The sequence below is a fragment of the Pristiophorus japonicus genome, chromosome 5 (assembly GCF_044704955.1).
Source record: "Pristiophorus japonicus isolate sPriJap1 chromosome 5, sPriJap1.hap1, whole genome shotgun sequence".
Lineage (NCBI taxonomy): Eukaryota > Metazoa > Chordata > Chondrichthyes > Pristiophoridae > Pristiophorus > Pristiophorus japonicus.
The window spans coordinates 300,991,537-301,011,103 of record NC_091981.1 but is presented as its reverse complement, the minus strand read 5'-3'; positions in this window follow the sequence as shown (position 1 = coordinate 301,011,103).

Sequence of the window (19,567 nt, the reverse complement as noted above, 5' to 3'; positions counted from 1 at the left end):
AAAGAGCACAGTGTCTGCAGAGGCCACGGTCGGACTGCACTCAGCTCCGTGTCCATCCTTCAGATGGACCGTGGTCAGGTTTACAGGAGGCAGCGTCAAATCCTTGGAGATGGCGACCAGGATCCGCCCATCCTTGGTGCACACTGCAAGATGGTCAATGACAGGCGGTTAGTGGCTGCACGGGGAGTGGTAAGGGAACGGTTACCGGGAGGGCGAGAAACTCCACCCAGGTCAGGACCACCGTCTGGTTTCCATCCCCTCCCATTCTCCGTCTAATGGAAACCCGTTGACCAGCTCCAGCTCAGCACTGGTCTGGTTGTGTTTAAGGGGCCCGGATCTCATCGATAGAAAGCAATGTAAATGGTCAGAGGCAGTAGGAAGCTGGGCTCCTTCGCACTGCCCTCCTATCATGGACAACTACATAGGGCGGGATTTAACCATCGACTTTCAAGTCACATCCGGCAACAGAATGGTTAGAAGTTCAGATACTGGGCCAGGGTCAAACTGCTGCCCTCAGTATCTGATGTACTAGCTCCCAAACCCACCATCCCCAGAGTGGAGAGGGTCCCAGACCCACCCTCAGTTCTATTCCCGGAGTGGAAAGGTTTGAAACTCAACCTAATGTTTCAGGACAGGGTGAAGTGGATACTGTCCAGGGAATCCCCGAGTGCAGCTGGACTGCGGGTGGTTCTGGAAAGCGCTGGCCCACAATACAGACGGCCCGAGAATACACCCACCTGGCAGATTGTCCAGTGAATAGAAACACGGCGGCACATCCCAGCTCTCGGAATCAAAGCAACAGCCTCTCCCCAAACACTCACTGCCTTCAATTCCCGGAAAACCGCAGTCTTGGCGGAATTTGGGAGACAGCCAACATTTATCGGCTGGGAGAAGGAGAGAGGGCGGTTGAGATGAACAGATTGCCACAAACAACAAACCCAGAATCCACAACCCCTCCATTATAACAAGCGAACCCTCCCAGGTAAGTGAGGCTGTAGAGCCGACTGCCCCTTTTTATCCCAGCGCTGTTTAACCCGCAGTAAATGAATGTGCCAATCAGCCTGAGGCTCAGTCCGCGGCCCACGGGCTCCCGAACATCAACCCGCATTCCCACGGCTCACACGGAGATGGGGCCTGTTTCCAATAAACGAATAAATGTGACCCTGGGTCGAGAGACAGTTCCCCAAGCGCCCAATGGAGAGCTCCCTCCGCGAGTCCTTCCATGAAGGATGCGTTTAAAATTTTAATTTAATTAGTTTCGTTTCTTTTTAATTTGTTTTTGTCAAGTTACGGTGTTTATTGTTTGTGCCTCTTTAAAATCGGTGCAGATGTTTGAATTTAAATCGACAATTATCGACATTTAACGGCACAGCTCCTCAAGTTCCCCTCTTATGGAGGCAGCACTAATATAATTCAGACATCATGTCTCATTAACTAAAGAAACCTATAACTGTAAATGATAATAGTGTTGTTTGTGTCAATGAGACACTCGGTACCTTGCGGTGCAGAGAGAGGCTGCTTCCATCCCATGCACATTGGGGAACATTGATTCAGCACCACTCCTAACCCCTCTCAGTGACCCCATCTCCTGGGATCATCGAATGATACAGCACAGAAGGCCATTCGGCCCATTGTGTCTGTGCCCTCTCTATGAACGAGCGATTAAATTAATCCCAATCCCGTGATATTTCCCCATTCCCCTGCAAGTTACTCCTTTTCAATTACATATGCAATTGCCTTTTGAAAGTCATTATTGGAACTTAATCCACCAGCCTTTCATGCAGTGCATTCCAGACCACAACTCACAGAAAAATACATTCAGCTCTTCTCCCCGCTGGTTGTTTTTCCAATTATCTGAAATCTGTGTCCTCTGGTTACCCACCCTCCTTGCATCCTTGCAATGGGAACAGTTTTTAATGATCTGCTCTATCAAAACCCCACATGATTTTGAACATCACTATTAAATCTCCCCATAAACTTCTCTTCTCCAAGTAGCACAACCCCAGTTTCTCTAGTCTCGCAACATAAATGAATCTTTCATCCCTGGTCCCATTCTGGTAAATCTTGTCTGCACCCTCTCTCAGGCCTTGACATCCTTACTAAAGTGTGGTGCCCAGAATTGGTCACAGTACTTTAGCTAATGCCCAACCAATGATTTATAAAGGTTTAACATAACTTCCTTGCTTTTGTTCTCTATTCCATTAGTTATAAAGCGAAGGCTGCATTTTAATGTTTAACAGCCATATTAACATGAACGATTTGAGGGCCTGGTCTTCAAACACTCTTTTCCTCAGACGGCCGAAAGCTGCCCTGGTGCACTGGAGGCGATGTTGAATCTCCGCATCAGTGTCTGCCTTTGTTGATAAGAGGCTCCCGAAATATGGGAAATGGTCCATATTGTCGAGGGATGCGCTGTGAATCTTGATGATTGGAGGGCAGTGCTGTGCGGTGGGAACAGGCTGGTGGAGGAGCGCATTGCAAACCAGCCCCACCCACACTTCCCTCAACGAATGTCTGTCCCAGCTGGAACAGGGTATGTGGTTCTCGTATTGGACTGTTCAGCCACCAAAAAACTCACTTTGGGAGTGGACGCATGACGTCCTCGATTCCGAGGAACTGGCTATGATGATGATATGAAAGTATGTGTCCGTAAACCCACAGCGCTCTCCCTTACTGCAGACCCTTTAAAATTGTTCTATTACATTCACTTCTGCTCATTTTTCCTTCTAAAACGTCAAACCATTCTGCATTAAATTTGATCTGCCATGTGTCTGCCCATTTCACCAATCTGTTTATGTACTCCTGATTTCTATGACTATCCTTCTCACTGTTTACTTCATTTCTGAGATTGCTGCCATCTGCATACTTTGAAATTATGCCGTGTCTCCCCAAGGCCAGACCATTGATAAATATCAAAAGAGCAGTGGTTCCAATAGCGTGCCCTGGAGACAGTACTCTGTACCTCCCTCCAGTCCAATAAATAACCGCACACCACAACTCTCTGCTGTTTGTCTGAGAGCCAATTCAGTTTCCACACTGTCCCTTCAATCCCTGTGGTCACCTTCTAACCTGAATGTGATGTAGAGTTATATTATAACTCCCCGCAGAGACCACATCTCCTGGAATGGTCTCCATGTGATCCCTGTGGTGGACAGATCCCTGTTCAAACTCCTCCTTTTAAAGGCTCTGAGAATCAGTGGGATTCATCCTTAGTCGAACTGGAAATTGTTATGTATGCAACCCCAGGCAACCTGTATAATACCGCCACCAGAGGGCCTACCTGTTGGAGTCCCAAGGAATTCCAGCATCCCTTGGGAGCACTGTATATAAGCAGGCCTCCCACACTGTACCAGCACTCTGGACTCTGAAAAAAGGAGCTAAGGTCACATTTAATCATTGCATACAGTACTCAGTTGCATTACTTTATTATGAACATCACAACTGGCGACGAGATAATGAACAACCATGTGAAAATGTAGAGAACTCTTGGTATCCTGGAGAAATTCTCAGTTGGGGACGATTGGGAAGCCTTTGTGGAATGACTCAACCAATACTTCGTGGCCAATGAGCTGGAAGGGGATGAGAACGCTGCCAAATGAAGGGCGATCGTCCTCAACGTCTCTGGCGCAACAACCAATGGCCTCATGAAGAATCTTCGAGCTCTGGTGAAACCAACAACCAAATCGTATGAGGAATTGTGAACGCTGGTCCGGGAGCACCTAAATACGAAGGAAAGTATTCTGATGGCAAGGTATCGATGCTATACGTGTCAGCGGTCTGAAAGCCAGGAAGTGGCGAGCTACGTCGCCCAACTAAGGCATCTTGCAGGACATTGCGAAGTCGATGGAGTCCTTGAGCAAATGCTAAGAGACTTTTTTGTGTTTGGCATTGGCCACGAGGTTATCCTTCGCAAACTATTAATTGTTGAAACACCAGATCTCAGCAATGCCATAACAATAGCCCAGGCACTTATGTCCACCAGCGATAACAGCAAACACATTTCACAGCATAAAGTGGTTTTGGCAAGTACTGTACACAAAATAACGTCATTTTCAGGCAGGAATGCACATGGCAGAACGAACACGCTGGCAACTGCACGACCTCAGATGACCCTGAGTCCGCCATCGATTGTTAATGCCAGGCAGTTAACACCTTGTTTACGCTGTCGAGCCCATCAATGCCGCTTTAAACTGTGTGTAAAGGCTGTGGAACAATGTGACACCTCCAGTGAATGTGCAGACAAGCTGCAAACCCTGAAAAGCACCAGTTGCAGAGGAGGGCAGATCCATGGTGAATCAGGCTGAACTGGAGACTCGAACAAAGGAGACAGAAGTGTACGGGGTGCATACCTTCACCACAAAATGTCCACCGATCATGCTAAAAGTCGAATTGGAAGGATTTCCAGTATCCATGGAACTGGACACGGATGCAAGTCAGTCAAACATGAGCATAAAGGCCTGCGACAGGCTGTGGTGACACAAGGCACACAGGCACAAGCTGAGCCGTGTTCAAACCAAGCTGAGAACTTACACTAAAGAGCTAATCCCTGTAATTGGCAGCACAGCAGTAAAAATCTAGGATGAGGGAGCAGTGCACGAACTCCCACTATGGATTGTACTAGGAGATTGTCACACACTGCTCGGCTGAACCTGGCTCAGAGAAATCGTCTGGAACTGGGACGACATCCGAGCACTCTCATCCGTTGACGATGCCTCATGTGCCCAGGTTCTGAGCAAGTTCCCATCGTTGTTTGAGCCATGCATCGGAAGTTTCTCAGGGGCAAAGCCGCAGATCGACTTAGTTCCCAGTACATGACACATCCACCACAAGGCACGGGCAGTGCCATATATGATGCAAGAGAAAGTGGAAATTGAGCTGCAGCAAGAAGGCATCATCGCGCCGGTGCAGTTCAACAAGTGGGCCAGTCCTATTTTTCCAGTTCTCAAAGGCAACGGCACAGTCAGAATTTGTGGGGACTATAAGGTAACATAGAAAGATAGAAAAAAGTTGCAGGAGTCGGCCATTCGGCCCTTCGAGCCTGCACCACCATTCAATAAGATCATGGCTGATCATTCTCCTCAGTGCCTCTTTCCTGCTTTCTCTCCATACCCCTTGATCCCTTTAGCCAATCAGGGCCATATCTAACTCCCTCTTGAATATATCCCATGAGCTGGCATCTCGCTGTGGTAGAGAAATTTACAGGTTCATAACTCTCTGCGTGAAGAAGTTTCTCATATCAATCCTAAGTGGCTTTCCCCTTATCCTTTGGCTGTGTCCCCTGGTTCTGGATTTCCCCAACATCGGGAACATTCTTCCTGCATCCAACCTGTCCAGTCCCGTCAGAATTTTATATGTTTCTAACGATTAACCATTTTCCCCTATAGGACCAGTACCCGCTACCCAAGGCAGACAACCTATTTGCGAGCCAGGCTGGAGGAAAGATGTTCACCAATTTGGACCTGACCTCGGCCTCCATGATGCAGGAGCTGGCAGAATCTTCGAAAGGCCTCACCTGCATCAACACGCACAAAGGTCTGTTCATCTACAATAGATGCCCATTTGGGATTTGATCGGTCGCGGCAATTTTCCAAAGGACCATGGAGAGGCTGCTAACATCGGTTCCAGGCACTGTGGTTTTCCAAGACGACTTACTGGTCACAGGTCAGGACAGCATCGAACACTTGAAGTACCTGGAAGAGGTTCTAAGTCGGCTAGATCACGTGATACTCAGCTTGAAATACTCGAAGTTTGTTTTCCTGGCGCCAGAGGTCGAGTTCTTAGGAAGAACAATCACAGCAGATGGCATCAGACCCACTGACGCCAAGGCGGAGGCCATCAAGAACACGCCAAGGCCACAGAATGTTATGGAGCTGCGGCAGTTTCTGGGACTCAACTGTTTTGGTAATTTCCTACCCGGGTGAAACACCTTGGTGGAACCCCTACATGCGCTGCTACGCAAGGGAGACAACTGGGTATGGGGAAATCAAAAGAGGCTGCTTTTGTGAAAGCCAGAAATCTGTTATGTTCCAACAAACTGCTTCTCTTGTATAACCCATGTCAACATTTAATGGTAGCTTGTGATGCATCTTCATATGGGGTCAGGTGCGTGTTACAACAAGCTAACTAATCGGGAACATTGCAACCGGTCGCCTATGCATCCAGGAGTTTGTCTAAGGCCGAAATAGCCTATTGCATGTTTGAAAAAGAAACTCTGGCATGTGTTTATGGGGTGAAAAAATTCACCAGTATCTGTTTGGTCTCAAGTTTGAGCTAGAAACTGGCCATAAGCCCCTACTATCGCTATTCTCAGAGAGCCAAGGGATGAATACCAATGCCTCTGCCCGCATCCAAAGATGGGCGCTTACGCTGGCTGCATACAACTATGTAATCCACCACATTCCGGGACAGAGAACTGTGCTGATACTCTCAGTCGGCGACCATTGCACACCACCAGGGTGGAAATGGCACAGCCTGCAGACTTGCTCTTGGTGATGGATGCATTCGAAAATGAAAAGTCACCCGTTACAGCGTGCCAGATCAGGACCTGGACCAGCCAGGATCCTTTACTGTCCCTTGTAATAAAAACTGTGTCCTGCATGGGAGCCGGTCCAGCATCGATGCATGAAGAGATCCAGCTGTTCCAGCGCCGCAAAGATGAAATGTCCATATAGGCGGACTGTCTTTGAGGTAATTGCATAGTTTGGCCTAAGAAAGGCAAGGAAACTTTCATATGCGAGCTACACAGTACCCACCCAGGTATAGTAATGATAAACTATAGCCAGATCCCATGTGTGGTGGCCCGGCATCGACTCAAACTTAGAGTCGTGCATGCGCCAATGCAACAGTTGCTCGCAACTGAACAATGCACCCAGAGAGGCACTGCTAAGTTTGTGCTCATGGCCCTCCAAACCATGGTCGAGAATCCACATTGAGGTTGTGGGCCCGTTTCTAGGCAAGATGTTTTAGATAGTTGTAATTGCTTATTCAAAATGGATTGATCGTGTAATAATGCCTGTAAGCACGCACACTGCCACCATCAAAAGCCTAAGAGCCATGTTTGCCACACGTGGCCTGCCCGATGTCCTTGTCAGCAACAATGGGCCGTCCTTCACCAGTGCTGAATTGAAAGAATTCATGACCCGCAATGGCATCAAACACATCAAAACGCCCCATTCAAGCCCACATCCAATGGTTAGGCAGAACGGGCAGTTCAAACCATCAAGCAAAGGTTGAAATATGTGTCGGAAGGCTCCCGGCACACCTGACTGACCCGAGTCCTGCTCAGTTACCACACCAGACCACACTCGCTGACGTAGGTTCCCCGAGCCGAGCTACTCATGAAAGGGGTGCTCAAAACAAGGCTCTCTCTTGTCCACCCTGATCAAGTCGAGGGAAGCCGGCATCAACAAAGCATGTAGCATGATTGCCCAACTTGTCACGTGACATTGAAGTCAATGACCCTGTATTTGTACTCAAATTATGGACATGGTCCCAAATGGCTTGCTGGCACACTCATGGCCAAAGAAGGGAGGAGGGTGTTTCAGGTCAAATTGCCAATGGACTAACTTGCAGAATGCATTTGGACCAAACCAAATTGCCACGAGCATCCCGATGATACCACCAACATCGACCCTCCAAGATACAGAAGTGGCAACCGACATCACAGTTGATCAAGAAACTGAACTTAGCAGCCCGGCAAAGCCAGTTACCCAGCGAAGAACAAACGAACTCACCCACACCCGCATTTGTATCGAGATGATTGACAAGGGACCGAAAAGACCCAGAAAGTCTCACCATGTAAATAAGTGTACTATTGACTTTGGGAGGGAGTGATATGTATGCAACCTGTATAAAACCACCACCAGAGGGCGTATCTGTTGGAGTCCAAAGGGATACCATCATCCCTTGGGAGCACTGTAAATAAGCAGGCCTCCTAAGCGATGCCAGCAATCTGGAGCCTGAATAAAAGGAACTACGGTCACACTTACTCATTGTCTACAGTACTCAGTTGCATTACTTTATTATGAACATAACAGAAATGACAATGTCTCGCATACGAGTCAGGTTGTAAGCCCGAGGTCCTGTAATTCCAGCAGTGGCCAGAATGTGTATGGTGCTCTGACTATTGTGAAATGTCAGACTGTAACCCTGTCCAGCGCAGTCAATGTAACAAAGACAGAGCACAGCTGGGCACGTGGGCCTAGTCCCAAAAACCTTTTATCTGGTTTACAGTCATTTGTTAGCCCGGAGTTACAAAATGATTTCCCCTGCGCAGCAAGACAGGATCCGGAGAAATGTGTATAACACAACATCCATTTTACAACAATGCAAATGGAGGCTTGTAAAACATAACATACCCCTTCTCGCCCGACACTGTCAGAGGCCAGCTGACATTTATATAGCGGCTTAACTTAACATGTCCCAACGCGCTTCACAAAGTGATCAACCAGCTGGCCTTTGACAGTGTCGGGCGAGAAGGGGTACGACCGATCTTACATTATTTGTTGATTTATTCTCTGTCCAACAGTGTAGCTACCGTTAGGGGCCTACAGACAACACCCACCAGGGAATTATTCCCCTTTTTATCTCTTATCTCCACCCCATCCTTATCTTCTGATCCATTATCATTTCTCACTACTGCATTGATCTCATCCGTTATTAACGCTGCTACCCCACCTCCTTTTCCTTTTTGTTGATGCGACCGAATTGTCAAATAGTTCTGAATATTCAGTTCCCAGCCTTGGTCACCTTGTAACCACGACTCTGTAATGGCTATCAGATCATAACCCATTTATATCTATTTGTGCTGTCAACTCATGTCATGTTAAGAATGCTGCGTGCATTCAGATAAAAAGCGTTTAATTTTCACTTTTTCCCGGCTTTGACCCCACTCTCTGATGCACTCTCAATTTTATACATTCTGCCCCTTCCTGTTGTACTCCAGTTATCATTACCCCCATTGTTACCCTGCTTTATTGCCTTCTCCTGCCTCTGACTTTTGAACATGTTCCCATCACCTGAAACCTCCTACACCTATTTAATTCGAAGCTTTTTCTACAGCCCGAGTTAATCAATTCACCACTGGTCCCAGCCTGATTCAAGTGAAGCCCGTCCCAACAGAACAGCTCGTTCTCACCCCATGAATCAGTGCCCCATGAATACAAAACCAATTCCTCCCACACCAATCTTTGAGCCACGCGTTCATCTCTCTGATCTCATTTGCCCTCTGCACATTTGCTGATAGCTCAGGTAGTAACCCAGAGATTATTAGGTTTGTGGTTCTCTGTATTAAGATAGCGCCTAACAGCTCATACTCTCAGCAGAACCTCCTTTTTGCTTCAGCTATATCATTGCTACCTGCGTGGACCACGACAACGGGATCTTCCCCTCCACTCCAATTCCTCTCTAGCCCAGAGGAGATGTCCTTAAGCCTGGCACCAGACAGGCAACAGAACCTTCGGGACTCTCGCTTGCAGAGAACAGTATCTATCCCCCTAAATTTACTTCCCTCCACCACTAATATTCCATTTTACTTCCACCACTTGAACAGCCCCCTGTAGCACGGTGCTATGGTCAATTTGCCCATTCGCCCTGCAGTCCCTGCCCTGGTCCACACGGAGCAAGAAAATTGAACGTGTCGGACAAGAGCAAGCGTGGAGGCTCCTCCATCACCCAACTCTCACTGACCAATTTTGAGTTATTTCACCGAAGGGGCGTGACTGCCTCCTGGAACACAGTGGCCAGATAACTCTCCCACTCCCTGCTGTATCAGGGTCTGAAGCTCGGACTCCAGCTCATCAACTCTGAACCTAACTGATGTCACTATAAACATGTAACCAATGGAAGCTCTTGCAGTACAAGGGGCGAATTGTCTCCCAATACCCAGCGCCCTCTCCATACTCTAACACATTTCCTAGTACAACTCTTCCTCCCCTCTGGTGCTTGAAATAAATGCCATCCTCCAATCCATCAACAACCAGAATGATCTGTCAAAGACCAGCCTTCATGTGTCCATCACAATCATCCGGGGAGGGTGGGGGGTACTTAACATGACCTCACGCAAATGAAGCCTGTAAATCCCGATCGACCAGCTTCGGTCTGTGGCCTTGGTATATTGTACCTGCCACAGTGGCAAGGAATACTTCATTTACACAGGCCCTCATTGTTTAATTTGTGTTTGTGCTGGATTACCATTGGAAGGGCAGGTCAAACCATTCTCAGGGTTTTTTGTTTACTGAAACCATGAAGGGAGATTAAGTATAAAAATGTCAATAGGACGAGTTTGAAATACAGAGACACCGGGAGAAGGGCTCAGGGTTAGAAACTCAAAATAGATGCAGGAGTAGGCCCTGCAGCCCTTTGCACCTGCAGCACCATTCAATACCATGGCTGATCATTCCCTCAGTACCCATTTCCTGCTTTCTCTCCATACCGCTTGGTCCACTTAGCCATAAGAGCCATATCTAACTCCCCTTGAATACATCCAATGAACTGGCAACAACTCACTGCGGCTGGGAATTCCATAGATTAACTCTGAGTGAAGAGGTTTCTCCTTATCTCAGTCCTAAGTGGCCTAACCCTTATCCTCAGACTATGTCCCCTGGGTCTCGACTTCCACAAATCTAACATTCTTCCCACATTTAACATGTGCTGTCCTAATCTTATACGTTGCTGTGAGATCCCCTCTCATCCTTCTAAACTCCAGTGAATAAATGTCCAGCTGGTCCAGTCTCATGACAGTCCAGCCATCTCTGGACTCAGTCCAGAGAAAGAATGTCCTTCCTCAGATTAGAAGACCAAAACTGAACACAATATTCCAGGTGAAGCCTCACCAAGGCCCTGTACAGCTGCAGTAAGGCCTTTGTGCTCCTCTATTCAAATCCCCTAGCTCTGAAGGCCAACATACCATTTGCCTTCTTCACTTCCTGCTGTACCTGCCTGCCCACTTTCAGTGATTGATGAACCATGACACCCAGCTCTCGTTGCCCCTCCGTTTTTCCTAATCTGCCACCATTCAGATAATATTCTGCCTTCGTGTTTCTGCCCCAAAAGTGGATAATCTCACATGTATCCACATTATACTCAGCTGCCATGTATTTGCCCACTCACCTAACTGGTCCAAGTCACCCTGCAGCCTCTTACCGTTCTCCTCACAGCTCACACTGCTTAGTGTCATCTATAAACTTGGTGATATTAGTCAATTCCTTCATGTAAATCGTTAATGTATATTGTAAAGAGCTGGGGTCCCTGCACTGAGGCCCTCCACTAGTCACTGCGTGCCATTTGAAAAGGACCCGTTTATCCAGACTTCCTGTCTGCTGACCAGTTCTCGATCCATGTCACTACATTATCCCAAAACCATGCGCTTTGATTTTGCACACCAATCTCATGGGACCGTCAAAAGCCTTTTGAAAGTCCAAATACACATCCACTGGTTCTCCCTTGTCCACTCTACTAGTTACACCCTCAATATTCCAGAAGATTTGCTGAGTGTGACTTCCTTAACAAAAATCCATGCCGACTTTGTCGGAGCTGGGCACGGCTTTCCAAATGTGCTGCTATATCATCTTCGCCCACTACTGATGTCAGGCTAACCGGTCTATAATTACCCATTTTTTCTCCCTCCTTTTTTAAAAAAGTGGTTTTCAAGGAACTGATCCAGAGTCGATAGACTGTTGGAAAATCATCAATGCATGCACTATTTCCAGGGTCACATCCTTAGGTACTCTGGGATGCAGACAAATCAGGTCCCAGGGATTTATTGGCCTTCAATTTCCCCTAACACAAATTCCCACCCAATAAGGATATCCTTCAGTTCCTCCTCAGTGGACCCACTGTAGGTTTTGGTTCAGAGTTCAAGTGAGTAAGCCCTGCCAGCTGATTTACAACCTTTTGTATTTTACAACATTATACTTGTCCCCCACATTCTGTGACCAATGGAGCTGCTCACCACTCGCTGAAGATGCAATACGTCACCATATCCCACCCGACACTGCCTGGGCCGGTGACCCATCATCCGAGACAATCTGTGGTCCAGAAGAGTTTGCCAACTGTCCCAGTTTGAGGAACTTGGATTGTTATTCTCAATCCACATAATTCCTGTGGGTGCCAGTTATATTTACGCAGACCGGAGAGAGACTGGGAATCTGGAGAGTTGCAGCTCTGCCCGGCTCCCATCAAAGGGCAACAGCATCTGGGCTTCAATACACCCGACGTTCTGCCTCTTGCCTCCACCCCAAGGAGAGAGCCCACATCGTGCCTCCATGGTCTCATGGAAGCAGCAATGGCAGAGAGACGGACCCGGGACCCATCCCAAGGGACGGAGTTCAATGCAAGCGCGCCAGTCCTTCCCACTCGACATGACAAACCCACACTAGGCTTGCCCTGAACTTGGCTGGTGGCGTGGTGGGGGGGGGGGGGGGGTGGATCAACAAAAGCAGCACCAGCAATTGTCAAAGCAGGTAACAAATTAACTCACTGGAAAGGAGTGTTAAATCCAGCCAGTATTTGAAAGATAACATGACACCAGTGCTCACCTATAACAGGAGTTTATTATCGAACAGACACATCTACAGTTCCATAGAGCTGCACTCTGAGCCCACCCTGCGGCGATGGTCCATTTTCCACATGGCGACAGTCCCGACCAACAGGGCCATGGAGAGCAGCGCTACCCCAACCGCTACTCCAGGAAGGACACGGGAGGGGGTATCAGCAGCAGTATCTGTGGGGAGAGTCCAGGGTTAGATGGGCACCAGTTACTCATCACTGCACACAGTTGGAGGGTGCTCCTTTACCTTCCTGAGGGATCGCCACAGACAGTCTCTGCTCATCTTCCAGGAAAATGATGGGTCCTTCAGCGGTCACCAAGGCCCCAGGCCGGGCATCGGCACTTCTTCGCCTCTCTGGGGGATAAGGGAAAAGAGACAAGAGTTCAAGGTGGATGATTTACTGCTGAGCTGCCTGAAGCCCCAAATCAGGTGTTCAAACCGATGGCCGAATGCAAAAATCGTCAGGCACCAAAGAAAGATGAGATTAGACTGTAGTTAAATACAGTTCTCTGTCAGACCAAGATTTACTCCCTATTCACATAAAGACCCTTTTCAACCGAGCCACATTTGCAGTCGCTGACGGTATAATGGCCAGACTGGTCTCCTGGGGAAGGGGGGATTAGATTTAAACACTATTTTGACCAACGATTACACTGGACATCCACACATTGCCCAGGTCTCTCCCGCCACCAGATATCGGTTCGGTTCCCACCCTGGAAGCAGAATAAATGTTGCCGAACCCCAGGGGTGGATTCCATTCAGAACCAAGGCACGATGTGATCAGACCCGCTGAGCCAAATTCGTATTTTGCTGTAAACTAACTGGCGAACAGTTCAGAGCCAGCAGATTGGCGACACTCCTCCTGTACCCAGTGTCCAAAGGTCCCTCACCCACCCTCCATCAGGGTTCAGTTTCCAGTCAGATCTCAGGTACTTACTGGGGCTGCAGGGAGCCGTGCAGTTCTCGGGTGGATGGGTAGCAAACCTCAGCACTGCAGTGGAAGTAAACCTGGAAAGAGAGTGCGGTCTGGTCAGTCCCACAGCTCCCAGTCAGGGGATTAATGCTTCTACATTCAAAGGGTCAACAGGGGTTGCCTCACTGTTAGCGACACCCCAGTACCAAGTGACCGAGAGAAACACGGAAGGAAGCTCACCTCCCCGGTCAGAGCCCGGCCCGAAACTTGGTCCCAGAAAGCGAAAGTGCTGACTACAAACCGGTTATGGTGAGTTGGGAACCGCAAATGGGAAGCGGCGTCTACCGGGAGGAGGAGGGTTTTGTAATTGTCGCCCACAAATGGGCACCTGGAACAGAGAAAGAGGGTATTTTAAGAGTACATCAAACTAACGTCCTGAGATTAGACTAGATAAAGAAACTAGAGTACATTCCAAAGAACATTTAAACCAATTAACCCTGACCTCAGATTTGTAATATCGCCCCGTTCGAGCCTACCCAGTCCATGTCGCCCCCTCCCCAATCCCCAGCCTGCCCCAAGCTCCCTCACTCACTGCCTTACCTGCCCACCAGGAGGTCCCATCGGAGCCCAGAATACGGTTCGGGGGTGGAGGTCGCCCAGCAGGCATTGAGCACCAGCACAAGGGACGGATCGTTCCGGTGCAGGACACGAACCTCCACAAACACGGGGTCCCGGAGCACACTCAGGATCGGGTAGTCACTGGCCACGTACCAGCTCCGGTAGCCACCATCTGAAAAGAGAAAGATGAAGGACGGGCACTATTTGCAGAGAGAGCCTGAAGTTGGACACGAGCCATCGGCAGCACTCCCTACCTCTCGCTAGTCTCAGCTCCAGAACCAGGATCCCGGCCTCAGTGGCAGGCAGTGGTGGAGAAAGGGTGTAAACTCGGGGCTTCACCTGCAGATCCGACTCCTGGCTTCCCTTGTAACTGCACTGGACATGGAGCCTGCAAGAGAACGGACACGGCTGGAGAATTCAGCTACTCACCTTCTCTCCCCGCTCAATGTGCTCCCATTTTCACCTGAAGGGGCTGTCCCGGGTCACCGATCCCAAAGCTCCATCCAAGATCTCAAACTGACCCAACACATCCGTTTCATACACGGCGTTCACCCCGTCCAGCTACAAGAGACAGAAGACCATCAGTACAGAGGGACAGGAGTACGCCATGCAGCCCCTCCATAATGTTCCACCTTGCAATTAGACCATGGCTGACTAAGTCCATCCTATTGCCTTGGTTCTGTAACCCTTAATACCCTTGCCAGAGAAAATCTCAATCACAGTTCAGAAATTTAATGGATCCAACCTCAGCTATTTCTGAGACAGTTGCAGATTCCCACCAGCTTGTGACTTGCTTCCTGACATCACCCTGACTGGCCGAGCTCTATTTATTGATATGCCCTTTGTTGTGGCCTGTCCACTAGAAATAAACTTTTCCAGGCCTACCCCATCAAAGCATCTAGATCACCCCTTAATCTATCCTGGAGAAAACACAATCGAAGTCTATGGAACTTGACCTCAATTTAACACTTAGATCCACGATCATTCTGGTCAATCTGCACTGCATCTCCAAGGCAAATATCTCCTTCCCGAGGTGTGTTGTCCTGAACTGATGCAGTCTAACTAGAACTTCATAGCTCCCATTATCCAACCCCTTTGTATTCCAGACCCCGAGATACTGTGAACATTCCATTAGTCTATTCAATCATGGTTTACAGCTGCCCAGCGGCTTGTAGTGATTGCTATCCCCAAATCCCCACACAATTCCAAGCTGACCATTTATAAATTACTGATCGATCTATAGTCCCAAAATGGATGACCTCACTGCCCCACATTGTTTAAATCTCTGCCAGATGAGAGATCACTCACTTAATCTAGGCCCATCCCTTAGCAACTTCTCAGCCTCCATCTACACAACTCACTGCCACCTCACTTCAAACATGGATTATACAGCCCACTATTCTTTTATCCAAGTCAGTGATAGTGTAAAGCCGAGCCCCTCCTTCCAGTATAGATCAAGGGAAAACCACGAGTCATATCTTAACACTTGAAGTACATTTCCAATATCATTTGTGATGTTTACTCACTATCCAATTCCATAACCTTTTCAATAAGTTGCCTTCAAGTCATTTGGGCCATTCTTTGGAACCTCAAGCAACTTCTGCAGATATATAGATTCATAAACACACCCTTATCACCCAGTGACGTCCTGAAACCAATGCAAGTCAGTTAGATTGACGTGATTGGCCTTTCACTGACCGATCCGGAAACCATCAGTTCATATCCACCCAGATGCTCAGTCACTGCCCCGATATATTCCAGCAACTTCCCCACGACAGCATTAGACCACGGATTATGGTTTCCAGATTCCACTTTCTCCAACCTGAAGTTGATATTTTCAATGAGCTACTCCAAGGAGACAATTGTAGGATTAAGAGTTTTGCAAGTTCATAACACAACTTGCAGCAATATCGTCACCTACATCTTTTAATACCAAGGGATGGAGACCATCAGGTCCCAGAGACCTACACTTGTTCCGTCTCAGTATTCTACTGGTATTAAATCCAGCAAGCTCCTCATTGATTTATTATTTCTAGTATCTCTGGTACTACATCCTCGTCTCAAGACAGATTGCAAAGACATTGAGAAAGTCTGCCATTCCCTTATTGTCTATCACATTACCCTTCAGATATCCTTACCGGACTGACAGACATTGGTGGGGCTCCCAGCCCACAATACCTACCCGCTGAGTAGTTCCACACTCACTGACTGCGAACTGAAAGAGCACAGTGTCTGCAGAGGCCACGGTCGGACTGCACTCTGCTCCGTGTCCATCCTTCAGATGGACCGTGGTCAGGTTTACAGGAGGAAGCGTCAAATCCTTGGAGATGGCGATCAGGACCCGCCCATCCTTGGTGCACACTGCAAGATGGTCAATGACAGGCGGTTAGTTGCTGCACGGGGAGTGGCAAGGGAACAGTTACCGGGAGGGCGAGAAACTCCACCCAGGTCAGGACCACCGTCTTGTTTCCATCCCCTCCCATTCTCCGTCTAATGGAAACCCGTTGACCAGCTCCAGCTCATCACTGGTCTGGTTGTGTTTAAGGGACCCGGATCTTATCGATAGAAATCAAAGCAAATGGTCAGAGGCAGCAGGAAGCTGGGCTCCTTCACACTGTCCTCCTATCCTGGACAATCATCGACTTCCAAGTCACATCCGGCAATAGAAGGGTTAGAGGTTCAGATACTGGGCCAGGGTCAAACTGCTGCCCTCAGTATCGGATGTACCAACTCCCAAACCCACCATCCCCCGAGTGGTGCGGGTCCCAGACCCAGCCTCAGTTCTACCCCCGGAGTGGAGAGGTTTGAAACACCACGTGATATTTCAGGACAGGGAGAGAGAGGATACTGTCCAGGGAATCCCCGAGTGCAGCTGGATTGGGGATGGCCCTGGAAAAAACTGGCCCACAATATAGACGGCCCGAGAATACACCCACCTGGCAGATTGTCCAGTGAATAGAAACACGGCGGCACATCCTGGCTCCCGGCATCAAAGCAGCAGCCTCTCCCCACACACTCACTGCCTTCAATTCCCGGAAAGCCGCAGTCTTGGCGGAATTTGGGAGACAGCCAACATTTATCGGCGGGGAGAAGGAGAGAGGGCGGTTGAGATGAACAGATTGCCACAAATAACAAGCCCAGAACCCACAGCCCCTCCATTATAACAAGCGAACCCTCCCAGGTAAGTGAGACTGTAAAGCCGACTTCCCCTTTTTATCCCAGCGCTGTTTAACCCGCAGTAAATGAATGTCCCAATCAGCCTGAGGCTCAGTCCGCGGCCCACGGGCTCCCGAACATCAACCCGCATTCCCACGGCTCACACGGAGATGGGGCCTGTTTCTAATAAACCAATAAAGGTGACCCTGTGTCGAGAGACAGTTCCCCAAGCGCCGAATGGAGGGCTCTCTGCGCGACGCCTTCCATGAAGGGTGCGTTTAGAGTTTTAATTTAATTTGTTAAGTACCTAATAATTTTTTTTTGTTAAGTTACGATGGCTTGTGCCCCTTTAAAAACGGTGCAGCTGTTTGAATTTAAATCGGCAATTGCCGGCATTTAACGGCACAGCTCCTCAAGTTTCCCCCTTATGGAGGCAGCACGAATATAATTCAGACATCATGTCTCATTAACTAAAGAAACCTAGAACTGTAAATGATAATAGTGTTGTTTGTGTCAATGAGACACTCGGTACCTTGCTGTACAGAGAGAGGCTGCTTCCATCCCATGAACATTGGGGAACATTGATTCAGCACCACTCCTAACCCCTCTCAGTGACCCCATCTCCTGGGATCATCGAATGATACAGCACAGAAGGCCATTCGGACCATTGTGTCTGTGCCCTCTCTATGAACGAGCGATTAAATTAATCCCAATCCAGTGATATTTCCCCATAGTCTGCAAGGTGCTCCTTTTCAAGTACATATGCAACTGTGATTTATAAATGTTTACCATAACTTCCTTGATTTCGTTCTCTATTCCATTAGTTATAAAGCGAAGGGTGCAGTTTGAATGTTTAACTTCAAAGATTTGTGTCCGTGAACCCACAGCTCTTTCTCTCTTAATGCAGTCCCTTTAAATTTCTTCCATTTCCTTCACTTTTGCACATTTACTTTCTAAAATGCATCACTGCAAACTATTCTGCATTGAAAGTGATCTGCCATGTGGCTGCCCATTTCACCAGTCTGATTATCTACTCCTGATTTCTATTACTATCCTCCTCACTGTTTACTGCATTTCTGAGATTGCTGCCATCTGCACACTTTGAAATAATGCCCATTCTCCCCAAGGCCAGATCATTGATATATATCAAAAGAGCAGTGGTTCCAATAATGATCCCTGGGGGACAGCACTGTATACCACCCTCCAGTCCGATAAGTAACCGTTCACCGCTACTCTCTGCTGTTTGTCTGAGAGCCAATTCAGTTTCCACACCTCCCTTTAATCCCGCAGTCAACTTATAACCAGAATGTGGTGAATAGTTATATTATCTAACTACCCCCAGAGACCCATCTCCTGGGATGATTCCCATGTGATCCCTGTGGTGGACAGATCCCTGTTCAAACTCCTCCTGTTAAAGGCTCTGAGAATCAGAGAGGTTCATTCTCAGTCAACAGTAAATGACAATGTCTTTAATACTAGCCAGGCAATAAGCCCTGGGCCCTGTAATTCCAGCAGTGGCCAGAATGTGTTTGGTGCTCTGTCCGTTCTGAAATGTAAGACTGTAAACCTGTCCATCACGCTCACTGTAACACACACAGAGCACGGCTGGGCCCCTGGGCCTAGTGCCAATAATCTTTCATATGGTTTACAGTCATTTGGTGCCCCGGAGATTCTCAATGATTTCCCCTGAGACGCAAGACAGGGTCCGGAGAAATGTACGTAACACAACATCCACTTTACAACAACAACTTGTAGTTATATAGCGGTTTTGTCCTAAAATGTCGCAAGGCGCTTCACAAAGCTATCAAATAGCTGGCCTTTGACAGTGTCAGACGAGAAGGCATTTGGAATATCTTGACGATGTTCGGTATTCCTGGGAAACTTGTGAAACTGATAGAAAGCGTCCAGCAGATGTCGCTGTTTGCGCTGGAGTGGAAGGACACAAATAGAATGGGTTCGACCAACAGTTGGGCTGAGATAAGGATGCACATTGTCACCTGATATATGTAATCCAGTACTGGAAGCTGTAATGATCCTTGCACTGAAAGGTAATATTGGAGGATCACCTCAGGTGGCCAGGTTTGAAACAATCTCAAATTCGCTGACCATTGACTGGCTCATAGAAACATAGAAAATAGGTGCAAGAGCAGGCCATTCAGCCCTTCGATCCTGCACCATCATTGAATATGATTATGGCTGATCATTCAACCTCAGTACCCCACCCCAGCCCTCTCTCCATACCCGCTGATCTGTTTAGCCGTAACGGCCACATCTAACTCCCTTTTGAATAAATCTAACGAACTGGACTCAACAACTTTCTGTGGCAGAGAAT